We start from the raw sequence: 16995 nt of genomic DNA on the forward strand, positions 1-16995 counted from the left end.
AGGCTCCCCTGTCCATGGTATTCTCCAGGCAAGAATACTGGAGTGGGTTGCCATTGCCTTCTCCAGGCAATCTTCCAGACCCAGGGATCAAACCCACATCTCCTGCATTGCAGGCAGATTCTTTACTACTGAGCCACTGGAGAAGTCCCATAAACACACATATATTTATATAAATTCTTAAGTTTAGTTATTAGACTATCATTATAATCATCATCATCATGTTATTATTTCTGGCTATTCTTATCCAGAACAGTAATGGGTGAGAAAATAAACGAAAGGATTTTTTTTAAAACGCCCAGCCTTATATATTAGATGACAGACCTTTTAGAGAAGGGAAATTAGAAAATGTTACTTACTTATTAACTTTTAAAATCCTTTTAAACTCCATTTTAAAATAAGAAATATCTTCTGGCTTTGGTCGTCATAAAAAGATCCTCTCAAAATAGAAAAATCAAAACAAATATAAACAGATAATTCTACCACCATCAACAATGAGAGAATTACTATTAACAGCTCTTTTTTCTTTATTGCAAATGCTGGTTTGGGAGGTCTGGCTTCTAAGAAGTCTGCTTATCTAATGAAGTAGCTCTACATAAATTGAGACTTAACATTACCCAGAAATTTGGCTAAGATTCATCACTGACACACATCTTATTACTCTTAGATGAAATTTTAAGGAAGCAGACATTCGCCTGTTTCTGATCATGTAGCCTCAACTCTGTGTAGTCACATTTAGAGAAGTTTAAATTACAAATCTTATTTAGAATGTGAGCACCACTCTGATAAGAAGCTCATAAATAAGAGCACGAAATACATTTAAAGATTACGAGCCTTACAAAGTAGATTCAGGAACATATCTTTATAGTGTGAGTTACATATGGGAAGGTTCTCTTTAAGAATTATTACTATATTTGAAAATCAATATTATTTCTCTTGTAGTGAAATAAATGGGAACCCACAATTTAACATTGCAAGTCAAACAACCCACTTATTATTCCATCCCCCAAATTCTGCTGCAAAATTATTTAGTTGGCATTTTAGAAGTTTAAAAATAGGATCATATTTTATATAATTAAGTATCTGTGACAATGGAAAAATAAGAATAACATGTTCATTAAGTTTTACTTTTAAAGACTAATGATACTATATTTTTCATCAAATTTAATATTGCTACATGACATTTAATTCTAGTGTCCTCCCTCCAAAAAAAATCAATTAAGAAAAAGTACCTCTTTCAAGGAAAGGCTTAAAAATAGGTTTCAGTTTGTAATTAGTTCATCACTAGCATAATGTATTATTTCATTGTGCGTTAATGAAATATTCAATTAACATATGTGAAAATTAATTAAAAATAAAACATAGACTAAAACTGCCTATGTTAACTTCATACCCTTAAGAATGGACCATGTATCTTTACTGGAGCAAATGCTTCTCTGAAACATTTCATGGGTTCTTTAAGCCTTTTGTTAGGAGAAGGCAATGGCACCCCACTCCAGTACTCTTGCTTGGAAAATCCCATGGACAGAGGAGCCTGTTAGGCTGCAATCCATAGGGTCGCTAAGAGTCGGACATGACTGAGCGACTTCACTTTCACTTTTCACTTTCATGCATTGGAGAAGGAAATGGCAACCCACTCCAGTGTTCTTGCCTGGAGAATCCCAGGGACGGGGGAGCCTGGTGGGCTGCCGTCTATGGGGTCGCACAGAGTCGGACATGACTGAAGTGACTTAGCATAGCATAGCATTAAGCCTTTTGTTAACTTCCTGCTATTACCACTACAACTTGTGTGTGTATATATATATATTTATATATTTATGTGTGTGTGTGTGTGTGTATATATATATATGATCACCAGCTTTCTAATTTCTCTCACCTTCCTCCAGTTTTCTTTTACTTCTGTGGTATCTTGCACAGTTAGTCCAGACTAATTTCAATTTTATTCTCATCATGTCGTTGTCTTACTCACAGATCTTCAGTGGTCCCTCCTCCTCTATTTTTCTTAATGAATAGTACAAACTATTATTAGCTCTTAAAAGCTTTACATATCCAAATGCAACATGGTTTTTGAAATTAAACCTTACATTACTCTTTTACATTTTTCTTCAGCTAGTGTGTCTTGTTTGCTGTCTCGTGAAGGAGAAATACTTATTGCTGATCCTATAACTTTTTTCTCAGCCTCGCTTTTATTAGAATTTATGTCCCTCTTCTCAGTTTGCATTACCTTTAAGTACAGTTACCTTTCCAATAACCTTTGTTTCTGGATCCCATTCAACACCCACCTTGTTTCTGATCATTTCAAACTCCACTAACCTCTCCTCTCAAGCACTTATCATATTATATCCATCTCTTAATTTCATGATTACTTTTTGGCATATATTATGTCTTTTTAATCTGCTATAGTTTAGCTCTTGGGCTGTCATTTAACAAATTTGTCAGAGTCCAGTAGGATGGAGGATGTGTATTTTAACCTTTGGAATAGTATGCATAAAAAAGGTGCTGATTTTAGAATAGGTGATCCTAAGATGTGACTCTTAACACCACTGTTACTAGCTGTGCCGGGGGTATTTATAACTTCTTTCAGTCTCAGTTCGCCCATCTCTAAGCATGAATGAGACAACTCCTTTATAGGATTGTAGCAATGATAGTCATACTCAGGTAAGGCACTTAGTACTCAATAAGTGTTCTTACCCCACCTTGTACCATGTACGATAGCATTGCTCAGTAATTATTTATCAAAAGCATGGAAGAGGCATTCACATGTCTGTTTGACCCTCCCTTTAATTAGTAATTTAAGGCTGTATCAAAATCCAAGTACAGGAAGAGGTTTGAGAGCTACATGGCTCTCTGTGGAAAATTCTTTGTGGATGGTATCCCTGAAGCATTTTACCAGCATCAGCTACATTCTAGGCTCAGTTTCATGTCAATAGGATTAGGTTACCAAAAAGAAAATCTTGGAACAAGCCAGTCATTAGGATGCTAACAAAGCTGCCTCAAAATCAGCTCCATTGAGGTAGTCACATGCAGGAGACAGACGACAGTGTGAATGTGGCCCAGGAGCTCTTCTAATTGTACACGAGGTTGACTAGGCAGCAAAGTCAGGGCAATGTCATATTATCATACAGGGAAAAAACTTCAAACAGAGCACAGTAAAAGAGAGATTTGGAAGGTATGAGCAATGAAGATGGAAGAATTCATATTTAACTACTTAGACTTAGCTAGTCCTAAGCAATGGGAAGGAGCCCAAATCACATTAGATTGTGAACAACAACAAAAGCTGAGCGTGATAATAATAATTGTTAATATAGAAAGTTATATAGAAAACTGGAGGACTTGCATTGATCTTTAAAATCACACTTATATATGTAAAAGTACTGTAATAAATGCATCATATTCAGGAAAGTGTCTGTGGTAAGGGTGTATAATCTAAAGAACATTTAAATTATTCATTTGTAATAATGCTCATGTAAATATATTTGAACTTAATTTGTCCAGCAAAGATTAAAAGGACATGAGAGCACAGTATGGATACACACATAAATAACACTGAAAAATCTGGTCTGGCCACAGGCTTTCATATCAGAGAATATAATCCACTACTTGAAAAAAAAGAAGGATGTGAATTTCCAGGGTGCTTCTGTCAAAGTGTCATTTCTCTTTACTTTAAAAAATGTTAAATTGTTCCCAATATGTTTTCAAAATATTTATGTACCAGGAGTGACTACTCTTCAGAATGCTTGGGAAATACTTCAGAAGGCATTAATCATTACTGTTGATAGAAGTCTTTACATTATTATTGCTAAATAATGTATCTCATTTATATAAATCTGTAATTCTTTTAAAGGATTGAAAAAGCAAGAATACCTTTTTGCTTTCAGAGATTTTGATGACGTGAAATGCATAGTGTTCAAAATTCTGAGTACATTTTTTGTCATTTTTTGAAGCCCACTTTTCTTTTTTGGTACCTAAGAACATTCAGCAGGGTGCACAGGATCAGACAGTGATTCCTGCTCTACAACCCAAGCAAGGATAAACTATATAAACATTTGTTTCTCTTTTTCTTTAATAAGTTTAAATAATGATTTTCAGACTTCACTTTAGAATCAAAAGCCAGTGGTAAATCAGCTAAATGGCTTGGCCAACTCCCTGAGCAAGAATCAGTTAAATCAGTTTTATGTAGTGCTGAAAAACAACTGATTGAAAAGTGAGCGGTTCTTATTTTCAACTGGCTGTCTGGACCTCACCCGAGATGCAGGCTTAGAGAAGACCCTGGGAGCCTCTTCTTGACTTCTCACCATTTGCTATTGCAGTGGTACTGCAGGGGAGAGGCTGAGGCTCAATCACACTGACCCATAAAGCAGAGGCAATAACGTTTGCACATTTTATATACTCCTTACTCTGACTCTATCTACTGTTATCACTGGACTAGGGTAGAGAGATGATCCATCAGTTCTCAGGAAGAACTCACACGAGTACGTGTGTTTTGCTTTTTGTTTTATCTGTAACTACAACTTCGAGGACATAATTTGCAATGTCAATCCAGTTGTCTTAAACTGTATCATAGTGAGTGGAAAGTGGACAGGAAGAAGGAAAGGTCAAACCTTCTATTTAGACAAGACTTGGCCTAAAGACATCTGGGACAGGAAGTTCTATTTAAATTAACTGGGGATCACTCTAGATTGAGGTTTATTGTCATCACTGTGCTACTTTAGTTGCTTCTCATTTTGTCTTAAGAAAAAATAGTACTCTATAATGAGCCCTGAGACCTTTGATTACATACACGAACTAATAAATTCCAAAATAAAGAAATGTCTTTAACTATGGGGGTCTATAAACCTGGTTAACAATGAAAGAGATGGCAAGTCTCCCCAGAGGCTCTAGCCACACATGGGAAAGCAATGGGTCCTTATATTTTATTTTTCTGAAAATGTTTTCTTATCCTAAAATAGATACATGTATATTTATATAGCTACACATAGAGTATAAGTGTATATTTATACACATATATACCACTACACTTCATTAGAGAACATTAGAGGTCAGTTTTTGTCTGTACCCTTAAGATATTTAAATACACTCTGTTCATTTCATTAAAATTAAACCTTAATTACTCAACCCTTCTGTTCTTGGGTTGGATCCTGGTTCCTGTATCTTTAAACCCTTCAGAAAATCCAGGAATCAGGATTGAAGAAGCCAAAGACTTTAGTGAAGAGTTAGAGAAATTCTTAAGAGCTGAATGAAAGATATAAGATGTGCTAAGAGCTTAGTATCCTATCCAGAAGAAAGGATCAGCATGTGGTCAGAGCCAAACCTCACTGGTGCTAAGTCAAAAATGTTTAGAAAAAAACATTTCAAAAAGCTAAAGAAAGCAGCTGTTCCAGCAGTGTGTGTTGGGTGGCAGCATCAGTGGATTGCAGATGATGCAATGGTGATTAGTAGAAGTTATGTGATGAGTTTGAGTGAACTCCGGGAGATGGTGATGGACAGGGAGGCCTGGCATGCTGCGATTCATGGGGTTGCAAAGAGTCGGACACTACTGAGTGACTGAACTGAACTGAACTGATGTAGGTTGAATAAAGCTAAGAAAAGTAACATCAATGAACAGCTCTATAGGCAAATGCCCTAACTTCTCTGAGTCCCAATTTCTTCATTAGTACTAGGAAAATTAGTGATTGGGATAATAAAAATATCTACATCACAGGATTATTACATCAAAAGATATTCACATAACAAATGAAAACTGTTGAGTAAACCGAATTCTTCCTGTTAGCTCTATAACATAAAGTTTTCAAAAATCAGCATCTCTCCTGATATTCCATGCCTATCCACCTACCTATGTTTTATGTTGACTGTATTACCTTATTGATACATTGGATTGTGTGTTATGTACAGTGATAGACTTAATTTTCTTGGACTCCAAAATCACTGTGGACAGTGACCACAGCCGTGAAATTAAAAGATGCTTGCTTCTTGGAAGAAAAGCTATGACAAATTAGTTATTCAGTTGTCAATCATGTCCAACTCTTTGTGACCCCATGGACTGCAGCATACTAGGCTTCCCTGTCCTTCACCATTTCCTGGGCTTGTTCAAACTCATGTCCACTGAGTCAGTGATGTTATCCAACCATCTCAAGCTCTGTTGTCCCCTTCTCCTCCTGCCTTCAATCTTTCCCAGCATCAGGGTCTTTTTCAATGAGTTGGCTCTTTGCATCACGTGGCCAAAGTATTGGAGTTTCAGCCTCAGCATCAGTCCTTCCAATGAATATTCAGGGCTGATTTCCTTTAGGATGTACTGGTTGGATCTTCTTGCAGTCTAAGGGACTCTCAAGAGTCTTCTCCAACACCACACTTCAAAAGCATTAATTCTTAGGTACTCAACTTTCTTTATACTCCAACTCTCACATCCATAGATAACTATTGGAAAAACCATAGCTTTGACTAGATGGACCTTTGTTGGCAAATTAATGTCTCTGCTTTTTAATATGCTGTCTAGGTTTGTCATAACTTTTCTTCTAAGGATCAAGCATTTTTTTAATTTTATGGCTGCAGTCACCATCTGCAGTGACTTTGGAGCCTAAGAAAATAAAGTCTGTCACTGTTTCCCCATATATTTGCCATGAAATGATCAGACCAGATGCCATGATCTTTGGTTTTTGAATGCTGAGTTTTAGACTTAGACATCATATTAAACAGCAGAGACATCACTTTGCCAACAAAGGTCCATATAGTCAAAGCTATTGTTTCTCCAGTAGTCATGTACAAGTGAGAGAGCTGGACTGTAAAGAAGGCTGAGAGCCAAAGAACTGATGCTTTTGAATTGTGGTGCTGGAAAAGACTCTTGAGAGTCCCTGGGACAGCAAGGAGATCAAACCAGTCAATTCTAAAGGAAATAAACCCTGAATATTCACTGGAAGGACTGATGATGAAGCTCCAATCTTTAGCCTCCTGATGTGAAGAGCCAACTCATTAGAAAAGACTCTGATGCTGGGAAGGATTGAGGTTAGGAGGAGAGAGGGATGACAGAGGATGAGATGGTTAGACAGAATCACTGACTTCACTGACTCAATGGATATGAGTTTGACAAACTCCAGGAGATTGCAAAGGACAGGGAAGCCTGGAGTGCTGCAGTTCATGGAGTCGCAGAGTCAGAAACAACTTAGTGACTGAACAGCAAATGAGGATGTTAATGTTAAGGATGCATTAGTGGCCATGGAAGCTAAGATTTTTAAGAATGATAAACTCTCAGTGGAGAAGTGTAGTGAAGTTTAATATAACATATTAACGACTTGGACCAGATACTGACTCAATTTGGAAATAATAGATATAGATGTTCCAAGACAGCATTAGCCTTGTCTATGTGATTCCAAGTTCAGCTGATAAGTTGTGAGGAACTTTCAGAGGGAAGAGTTCTGTGGATGGTGGATCTTCTACAAGTCTCTTGTGATTATTTAAGGATTTATTGAAGCAATAAGAATAAGTACAATAAAATAATTAAAAATTGGGCAAATCCTCTTTCTTAGGTAGTGTATTATTAAATTCTCAAAGGTTACAAAAAGGAAAAGATGCCTACAAGGAAACAAAATAATGCTTTTGTTTTTGAAATCCTGTAAATAGTATGTTTATGACAAGTTAGATATAAACAAATTAGTTTTTAAAAATATTGAAAAGCCTGTGTGAGAATGACAGAAGAAATTAAAACATTCAAGAAGATGGTGAAAATCTCAGAAGGGCAATGGTTTTTAGGAGATTTGGTCATTGACCACATTTTGCATTAAACTGCTTCTAGGCAAAGGGGCTTTAGATAAAGTAGATTGAAGTAAATAAATCTAGATCTACTTGATCCAAAAAAAGAGTTGTCATTTCACACCATAAGAGATTTTCTGGATTTGTCAGATCTGCTTCAAACTTCAATCACTGAATGACTGAATTGTGAATGTAGCATGATGAAGTAAAAGTAATGATCCTCCAAGAACACTCATTACCGTATTTGGGACGAGCTTCTTGTAAGGTAGTTGGTACTTGGGTCTTTTTAAAAGATCCAAGTTTCTACTGGGATTTATCATTTATGTTCATTGCTGCTAAGTTGCTTCAATCGTCTCTGACTCTGTGTGACCCCATAACATAAATGCTGGAGAAATGGAACTTGAAACATATGGCGTTTTGCTGAAACCACAGAAATTTCAAATGTATTAGTCTAGACAGTCTGACGGCTTCCTAGGTGGAGCTAGGGGTAAAAGAATCTGCCTGCAGGAGATGCAAGAGATGTGGGTTCGATCCCTCGTTGGGAAGATCTCCTGGACTAGGAAATGGCAAACCACTCCAGTATTCTTGCCTAGAAAATTCCATGGATAGAGGAGCCTGGCTACAGTCCATGGGGCTGCAAAGAGGTGGACATGACTGAGCGACTGAGCACAGGGAGTCTGATGTTCCAAGAGGGTAGACACAGGTGTTAATGAATGACCAGGACAAGCTATGTTCTGGAACTCTACTGCCTGGATGGAAACTTGCTTAGGATTAGCTTAAAAATGATGATAACTGAGCTGTATGTAAATTGAGGATTTCTGCAAAAAAGTCTGAACAGTATATTAGAATATCATCCAAATATACTATATAGTAACTTTGATCTTTCCCAAGGCAAGAATTAATGGAGTAAACTCTTCATTGGTTAATGGGACACAAAATTAAAATGGCATACAGGCATCAGAGAGTTTTACTTGGCTTAGGTGTTTAACCAGAGGAGTTTGTAGGTACCCTAGAAAGCTAGCTTTTTGTAGACACATGAATCTGTAATACAGGGAAACCAAACTGTATTCTTAACTACAGTAAATCCAAAGAAGACCTATTGTCCCAGAGATGCCTGGGTTTCTTGTTGTTGCTGACAACAGGCCAATTGCAAAATAACAGTTGTAGTGTGAGACCTAATATTTAACTTCCTAATTGGAAAAGCCTCCTTCATATGTCACATATTTGGGAAACATCTAAAGTATGGGGTAGAGGAGATTTGTAATCTCAGCTGGTCAGAAATGACTGCTTCAGAAATATTCTGTCAGAAAGCACAGTGAGTACTGGTAGCCCTCGCTTTGCATGGTGACCTATGTGAATTCCAAAACAGTCTCCTTGTTCTATATGGTTTCACTGTGCAAAGGTAGCAAGCAGTATTCACATGTATGAGTTTCCATTAACATAATATCAGGCAAAGTGGTAACTACGGTAGTTACTCCAGGACTTAGTCATAGGTCGGTGACAATATAATTTGTTATTCAAACTGGGATGGGTTTGAAAGTGAAAGTGGGCTGTATTAATTATCACGTTGGGACAACAGGCATAATTTAGCACTGTTCCAAGCATATATGGTCACTGTGAGCCTAGGTTTCTAACCAGGTGAGACCACGGATGAATAGGAAAGAAGTGGTAGACACCAGTGGTACCAAGAGCTCTGTGCAGACACGAGGCATGGTCTTGAGAGGATTATGGAGAGTGTTAGCCTATTACGTTGTCAATTCCTTGACTTATATCATGTTGTGGCTCCAAAGGCAGGTCTTGACTGCTCTGTATTGAATAGGTAGCCCAACGCTGCTAGCATTGGCAAAGGTTTCAGGGTTAACAGAGGTCACACCTGAGCTTGACTACCTTCCCCAGTACTGTGGGATGTGGTATTCGGCAATGACAAGTGGTGAGGCAAAATGGACTTGCCTTTCTAGGTACATGGTACTAATAAACCAGCCTACTTGGTATATGAAAACAATCAATAAATATGCAGAAAATGAAATACAAGATGCTGTCATAAAACTCCTTGACAAATGGTCATCTAGATTCTGCTAGAGCTCTACAGCACACCATCTGGGACAGAAAACAAACTTCATAAGGAGTCAATTTCATTGTTAGACAACTCTAGGTGTTTGGTATTCTTTCTTAGATGATGTTGATCTGAAACTTGTCTTTCTATACTTACTGTCCTTTTCTGTCTTCTGAATTAATAAAGAACATGTTTCTTTCATTTCTTGGTACTCTCATTTTACCCCTTGATTCCTTGTTTTACTCCAGGGGGGAAAAAACCCCATTGCTCCCACCATTTATCATATGATTTGTTCTAGCTACTTAGGAGAAAAGTATATTAGAAATATCTTGGGAAGACACATGAAATTCTCTTGCTTTGTGTCAGAATTAACAGATAAGTCACACTATTTGCTTTCTCTATGATATAGAGGATTAACGTCCTGATTCATGAGCTGAACTTATTACTGATGATAAATTTTAGTGCCCTGTTCTGTTAGCTATTATCTTTGCTTTTTCCCATTTATCACTTTTTAATCTACTTTGTGAACAGTCAGATCTGTCACTAGAATTTCAAGAAACTATTAAATAAAACTGTTTTCTAAGAAAATATACTGTCTCCGTTATTATAGAGTCATTTTGCTTAAAAAAGATTTACAATATTCCTGCACCATCTTCCTGTCCCTAATCCACTGCTGCTTCGGTGTTATTAAGCTAAGCTTCAGTGGATATATTAATTCTTTTAAATCAGTCATTATTTCCATAGAATTTTTTTTTTTAAAGTACATCCTAAATGTGCAAACTTGGCATTTATGTTGCCAAGTTTCCAGCAGGGAAATAAAGCTGCTTAAATCTGGATAACTTAAAAAAAAAAAAGTGGTGTGTGTAAACCACAAACTTCTCACATGATGAGAAGGAAGCTAATAAAGAACTTAGGTTTGCTAGGCAATAGTAGAACTCCTTTATAAAGGGCCTCAAGGGCTAAGACGTATTTTTGTGGATTTTATCTCATGTGGTTTTAAAAAACTGAAGGTTTTTAAAGAAAGAAAACTCAGAGTGCCATCTACACTATGAAGATCTTTTCTAGAATCGATTCTTGATTTTTGAAAGGCAAACCGATGTGACACAATGAAGGGAGGACTCCCAGTGCAGTGGTCAGGACTGCCTTGGGACGGCTCTCTTCAACACGCACAAAGGGAGGCCACGTGCTCTGTGGCTGCCTTTGACATTAGCCACTCTTGGTGATTTCTGCTCTTCACAGTTTATTCTCTTACTCCAGTTCTGAACCAACAAATTTTCGTTAAGCATTGTCTAGGTGTTCACAGCAGGACTCTTAGCTCAGTATATCAGAAAGAAAAAGAATGTGAAGTTGCTCAGTCGTGTCCGACTCTTTGCAACCCCATGGACTGTAGCCTACCAGGCTCCTCAGCCCATGGAATTTTCCAGGCAAGAGTACTGAAGGGGGTTGCCATTTCCTTCAGAAGCAGAGTGTAAAGGAACAACTGTTTTTAGATTTAGGTGATTTGAGAGTTGGATGTAAGCTGTGAACTTGAATCAAATCAGGAAAATGTATTATTCCAGAGGCTGGATTTTTTGAGGATTTCTCAAGAAATACTCATCTCATGATATTTCATCATTAACTCTGGATGTTTCTCCCCAAACACATTAACTGTAAGCCTATCCATTTTTAAATTACTCTGTTTTTTAAGATACACATTTTTAGCTCTAAGACAGTAAAGAACTTGAATTTGCCCCTAGGTCAGCAGTTGGACTCTAATTGCTGACATTAGGTGAATACCAACCAGCTAAATCACAGTGGCTCCACAATGTTTTAAGGAGCCGTGTCTGCACAGTATATGGCCTCAAGTGCAAAACAGAAGGCTGCTTATACAAACAGTAGTGTGCACGTGCAAATTCCTTTTTGGGTTGAGAGCTGCTTATTTTGTACAGATAATTACCAGGCCGCATTCCCACTAAATATATTCTGCTGCCTTAAATTGGGGGCTTAATTGTGAAAATTGATCCTTTGAAGACATGAAACTCTTTGAAGGTTTCTTTCCTGACTGCAAAATTTTATGGGTTCTGTCTATAAATTGAGTTGTGCAGGATGACTGGGCTGATGGATTCTATAGACTGAGGTCTAGTGGTGTCACATTACCATTTTCTACCAGAATACCCTCTTTGGCACAAAGACCCATGGGCTGTAGGTTGATAGTGACCTTAACTCTCAAGCAAGTCAGGTCTCTGCTACTGGACATTCTCCCCATTTGGACCGTTCCTCATTGTTCCAATTGGAAAACGTGTTTCTATCAGGATAAAACATATGGAGGTGAAGGCACTACTTAACACTGCGTGCTGTGTGCTAAGTCGCTTCAGTCGTGACCTGTGACCCCATGGACTGTAGCCCGTCAGGCTCCTCTGTCCATGGGATTCTCCAGGCAAGAATACTGGAGTGGGCTGCCATGCCCTCCTCCAGGGCATCTTCCCAACCCAGGGATTGAACCCACATCCCTTACATCTACCTGTGTTGGCAGGTGGGTTCTTTACCACTAGCACTGCTTAACGCTAATGAATGATTGTTTGTTACATTTCAGTTTTGAGCACTGGGGAAGAAATGGCATTATCAAGTCTAAGGCATATACTTTCTCTGTATATCATTTCTGAGGGAGAAAGTGACAGCCAAGATTAATATTAGGTTGCCAGATCTTTCCATGGTCCCAGATAAAAATTTACTTGACATGTAGTTGCTGAGAGCATCTACATAGGCAGGCATATTTTGCAAAGTTATCTTTCAGAATCTAGGTTCAGAGATTCACTGGAGATTTTCTATGTGTGTTTTTACTTATTTCCTTCTCTGTTCTGATTTTGTCCTGCAGAATCAACATGTGATCCTGAAAATAACAGTGCTAACCTGGCTGGGAAAATATTTTAAAAATACCAACAAAAATAAAAACCCAGCATGTGACTGTGACCAGCATGCAAGGTAGGCAGTGAATACTTGTGGTTTGCACTCTAAATCCAGGCTGTTGCTAGGAGCTACTCTGTAACTTTGCCTCAGACATTCCACCGAGAGAACCTTCTCCGTTGCCACATACCAAGCCATTCAATCTGCTGTGGTTTGGCCGGGAAGCCCACATCTGTGCCATGTTGTGAAGGTAGGTCACACTGTGGTTTTAAAAGACTACTTTTTAATATATTTTGCCTGTGAATTGATGCAACTCTCCTGAAGGGAAATTCAGCATTATCCACTAGAGGACTTAAAAATGTCTACACTTCATGACTCAGCAGTTTAGCTTCCTGGAATTTATCAGAAGAAAAAAAAAAACAGTGTGTTAAGATTTATGCTATAGTTCTTCAAAGTGTTAGCTATAATTTAAAAATTATACAAAGTGAAAGACTGTTCATATAAATCCCACAGAATAATTGTAAATCAACTATATCTTAATAAAAATAAATAAGCAAAAATAAAATATATTTCATAGAGGAGAATGGTATATGGCCATTAAAAACTAGTATGACTTGGAAATGGATATCAGGAGATGTTTATAATTGTTTAAAAATGGAAAGAATAGTTTTGGAAAGTATGACCACTTTGAAACTACTTTTTGTAAAAAATAAAGGAGGTAACTGTATAATAATGAGCACTGTCATATTACAAAATGTGTGTGTGTGTGTATGATGTTATAGGTTATTATCATCATACATTATCATCATTAACTCTAGATGTTTTGTATTTTATTTTTTGCAATCTTTGGTATTTTCAAAAAAATAATCACCATGTAATAATAGTATTCCCAAGTGGCACGAGTGATAAAGAATCCACCTGCCAATGCAGGAGCCGCAGAAGATGCAGGCTCAATCCCTGGGTCAGGAAGATCCCCTGGAAGAGGGCATAGCAACCCACTCCAGAATTCCTGCCTGGAGAATCCCATGGACAGAGGAGCCTGGTGGGCTATAGTCCACAGGGTTGCAGAGTCTGACATGACCGAGGGACTTAGGTAGGCATGAATAGTATTATAATTAAGTAAATAATAGCTCTTCTATTTTCATGCCCTCATAGAGAATTACCAAGGGCAGCAGTGTTTTATGGAAGAAATCTTAGAAACAATGAGTGGGTCTTCAATTAAAAAAAACCCCTTTATTACACAAAAGCTGTCTAGTTAATATGCGCAAGCTGTCTAGTTAATATGTGCTCATATCCTGTATTTGGTCTTCCTGGGTGCAATGAAAATGGCTACAGTTTCATTCTGAAATCATTGTCCATTCCTTTCCAAACATTACCGAATGGCAACACACAATGCCCACCTCTCCTTCCCGCTGCAGAGCTAGAAATAAACAGCGTCCTTGTATGTATAGCGTAGTTAACGCTTCAATCAGTGAAGGAGTATCCTTTTATGAAGCTGCTTCTGTCACACTGGAAGTTGAGGAAGGATTAAAGAAATATTAAATTGGTTGAAAAGAGACTGCTGTGTGTGGAGACTGGTTTGACTTTCAGGTTTCTGGTTTGACCTGGTTATAGGAACAGAGATGGATAAGGGAAAAAATACACTGGAATCTAAACACAGCATGAAAAAATTAGCAATGCCACTTGGCAATAAATGTTGCAGGGTTGTAATTGCTGTAGTTTGGACACTGAAACAGTTTAATTGAGAGGGCTTGCCTGTAAAAGTTTTGCAGAAAACCCCAAAGGGAATCCTGGATCATGGCTTCTCGCCACTTCCATTGGACTGCAGGTATCTTCGCACACTACAAGTCCTACTGAGCTGCGATACCACAGCCCATCACCACAGCAAGGGTCTAGGAATAGAGAGATGGATCAGGCACTGCTGTTCACCTGTGACAGCTCTTGATGTAGAAAGTAAGAACAAATATTATAATGCAATGTAGTTAGCATAATAATTGACATATGTACTCCATACTGCCAGCTCAGAAGAAGGAATAATTACTCCATGGACCTTGAAGTTCTGTTTAGGTTTCAAAACCAGGGTGATGCTTGATTTGGATCTTAAAGATTGAGTAGGCATGAAAATTATGAGTTCTTACAAAGTTTGAGTACTACAAATTATGAGTGGTGACATGTGGCAATGTAGTCCCATCATTTAGGGTTTTCTTAGGCCAACACAAAGGTCACATTTGGTTCAGTCAACTGAACCACTGGAAAATGTCATTTTGAATTTTACAAATATAGCCCTCGCCCCACATGCCATCTAAGAAATACCAAAAATTTCATAGCTGTGAGAAATGAGGCAAGTCTTTAACATCAAAGACACAAGACCCACACAGGCAGCAGATTCTGATTGCGAAGCATAAACTTCAGAACAAGAACTGATAAATGTTGTAGAAATGAACTTTCAGTAATTTCACCAATTTATCACAAGGCTCAGTTTAGTGTTTCTCAAACTTATTTTCTCCATCACTCCCTTGGCAAAAAGCCTCAGACTTTCCCCCCTAATTCCTTCTTCTTCTCCTCACAAAATTTCTATTTGTTTGTACACAACTGCAGATCATTTTAACACCTGAGATTATTTCACCTTGCAGGAGTCAGCTTTTGCCCCCTTGGGGTTCATATTGCTCCCCTTTACTGTGTGTGGTTTTAAATGAAGATGCTAGTCTCAAATTTTGTCTCCTAGATTGCTTGTAGCCCAAATTACTTTTTTAAGATTTTTTTTTTTATATGTACCATTTTTTAAGTCTTTACTGAATGTGTTACAACATTGTTTCTGTTTTATGTTTTGGTTCTCTGGCTGCAAGGCATGTGGGATCTCAGCTCCCCTACTAAGTATCGAACCAACACCCCACCCCACACTGGAAGACAAAGTCCCAGTCACTGGACTAACAGGGAAGTCCTCAAACCAAATTCTTTTAAAAAGGGGTCTGTATTTTGTTTTGTTGTTTACATGCCTCAAGCATATAAATTGAAACTCACACATTGACTACAATAAAGTCCTTTAATGTGACCCCAAATAGCCATTCAAAGCAAGAAATCTTGTTCAGATTCTTTATGAAACCACTCTCAATTTCTAAAATGTAGTTTTCCAATGAAGACTGTGACTGCCTCTCATTTCTCAGATTTTCTAGCAATACCTCATTTTTGTTGTCACAAGTATCATGAGTAATAATTTTAAAGAACAGACATAGATCAAAAATCCTTCAAGTGGACAGTCCTCCTTTTTTTGGCCATAATTTGCCCTGGCTAACCTCAACTATACAAAATCACAGCATTAGGCAATTAGAGCAATTTCAAAGAACACACACATACTCAAGAACTAAAAAAGAGGCATAATTTTGTTTGGCAAACACAGACTGTGGCCAAAATTGTTCTGTAAAGTATAATGCTTCAAAAAATAGTATACCCACAACTATGCATCATGGGAGCTCTTATGAAAGAAAATAGAGATTGGCTGGGGGAGGGGAGAGCCTCTACAAGAAGATAAAAGGGACGGCTTCCAGGTTTGGCAAAGTTAAATTGGAAGTCATTTGGAAAGGAGATGCGCTGAGGACTTCAAATACATGGGAAGCTAACCCCTCTTCCCTGGACATATTTAGGATCTGAGGAGCAAAGGGCTTTAGATCCCTTCCCAGGATAAAACCAGCATGCACACGAGGGGCTTCAACAAAATGCAGATGGAGCTCAAGAACCCCCAGAGATGAATGTCCTGGGAACTAAAGCAAGAACATCAGCAAAGCATGGAGGACACTCGACAAAGACATCCTCAAATTTCACCATCATAGCTTGACTCACATGCACCAGAATTTTACAGCTGCAGGCAGAAGATTTTGCCAGTTTTGTACACCAATCACTGAAATGACACATCATTAAAATGATTAATTAAAAAAAAACTATGAATAAAATAATTTAGATGTGTTGCCCAGGAGTAACAGAAATTAGGATGAAGGGCTGAGGAGGGACGGATCTGTCACCTTGTCCGTGAGAGTGTTTACCAGAAAAAAAATCAGGTTGCAATGTCTAGAGAAGGGGGCCACAAGCAAACTGTGCCTCAGTGGTCTCCCCTCCCCTTGGCTTCCTCTGTCATCACCAGATCTCTCTGCCATCCCCACTAGATCTATCCTTCAGCCCTCAGGCACCTGCCCTCTTGACTCCTGGATGAAAGAAAGTTACCATCTGAGACCCACTGACATGACTGATCTATAAACTTTCCATTGGTCTAGGACTTAAGGTTTGCAAAGTGCTATCCTAAATGGATGGTGGATGTGCACAAATAA

The 16995-nt window shown here is 38.1% G+C and overlaps 1 long non-coding RNA gene across 1 annotated transcript in view; it reads left to right on the plus strand.

Moving 5' to 3' along the window:
* Positions 1–16995, plus strand: part of LOC147359199 (uncharacterized) — a 214661-nt gene that overhangs the window by 104157 nt on the left and 93509 nt on the right. Inside the window, exon 2 of the long non-coding RNA XR_015140618.1 lies at positions 12648–12926. This is a non-coding gene — a long non-coding RNA (uncharacterized LOC147359199). The remainder of the gene's footprint in view (positions 1–12647; positions 12927–16995) is intronic.

The sequence above is a fragment of the Bos grunniens genome, chromosome 14, assembly GCF_055505025.1.
Source record: "Bos grunniens cultivar Pamir isolate PY7600 chromosome 14, Bosgru_T2T1.0, whole genome shotgun sequence".
Taxonomy (NCBI): domain Eukaryota; kingdom Metazoa; phylum Chordata; class Mammalia; order Artiodactyla; family Bovidae; genus Bos; species Bos grunniens.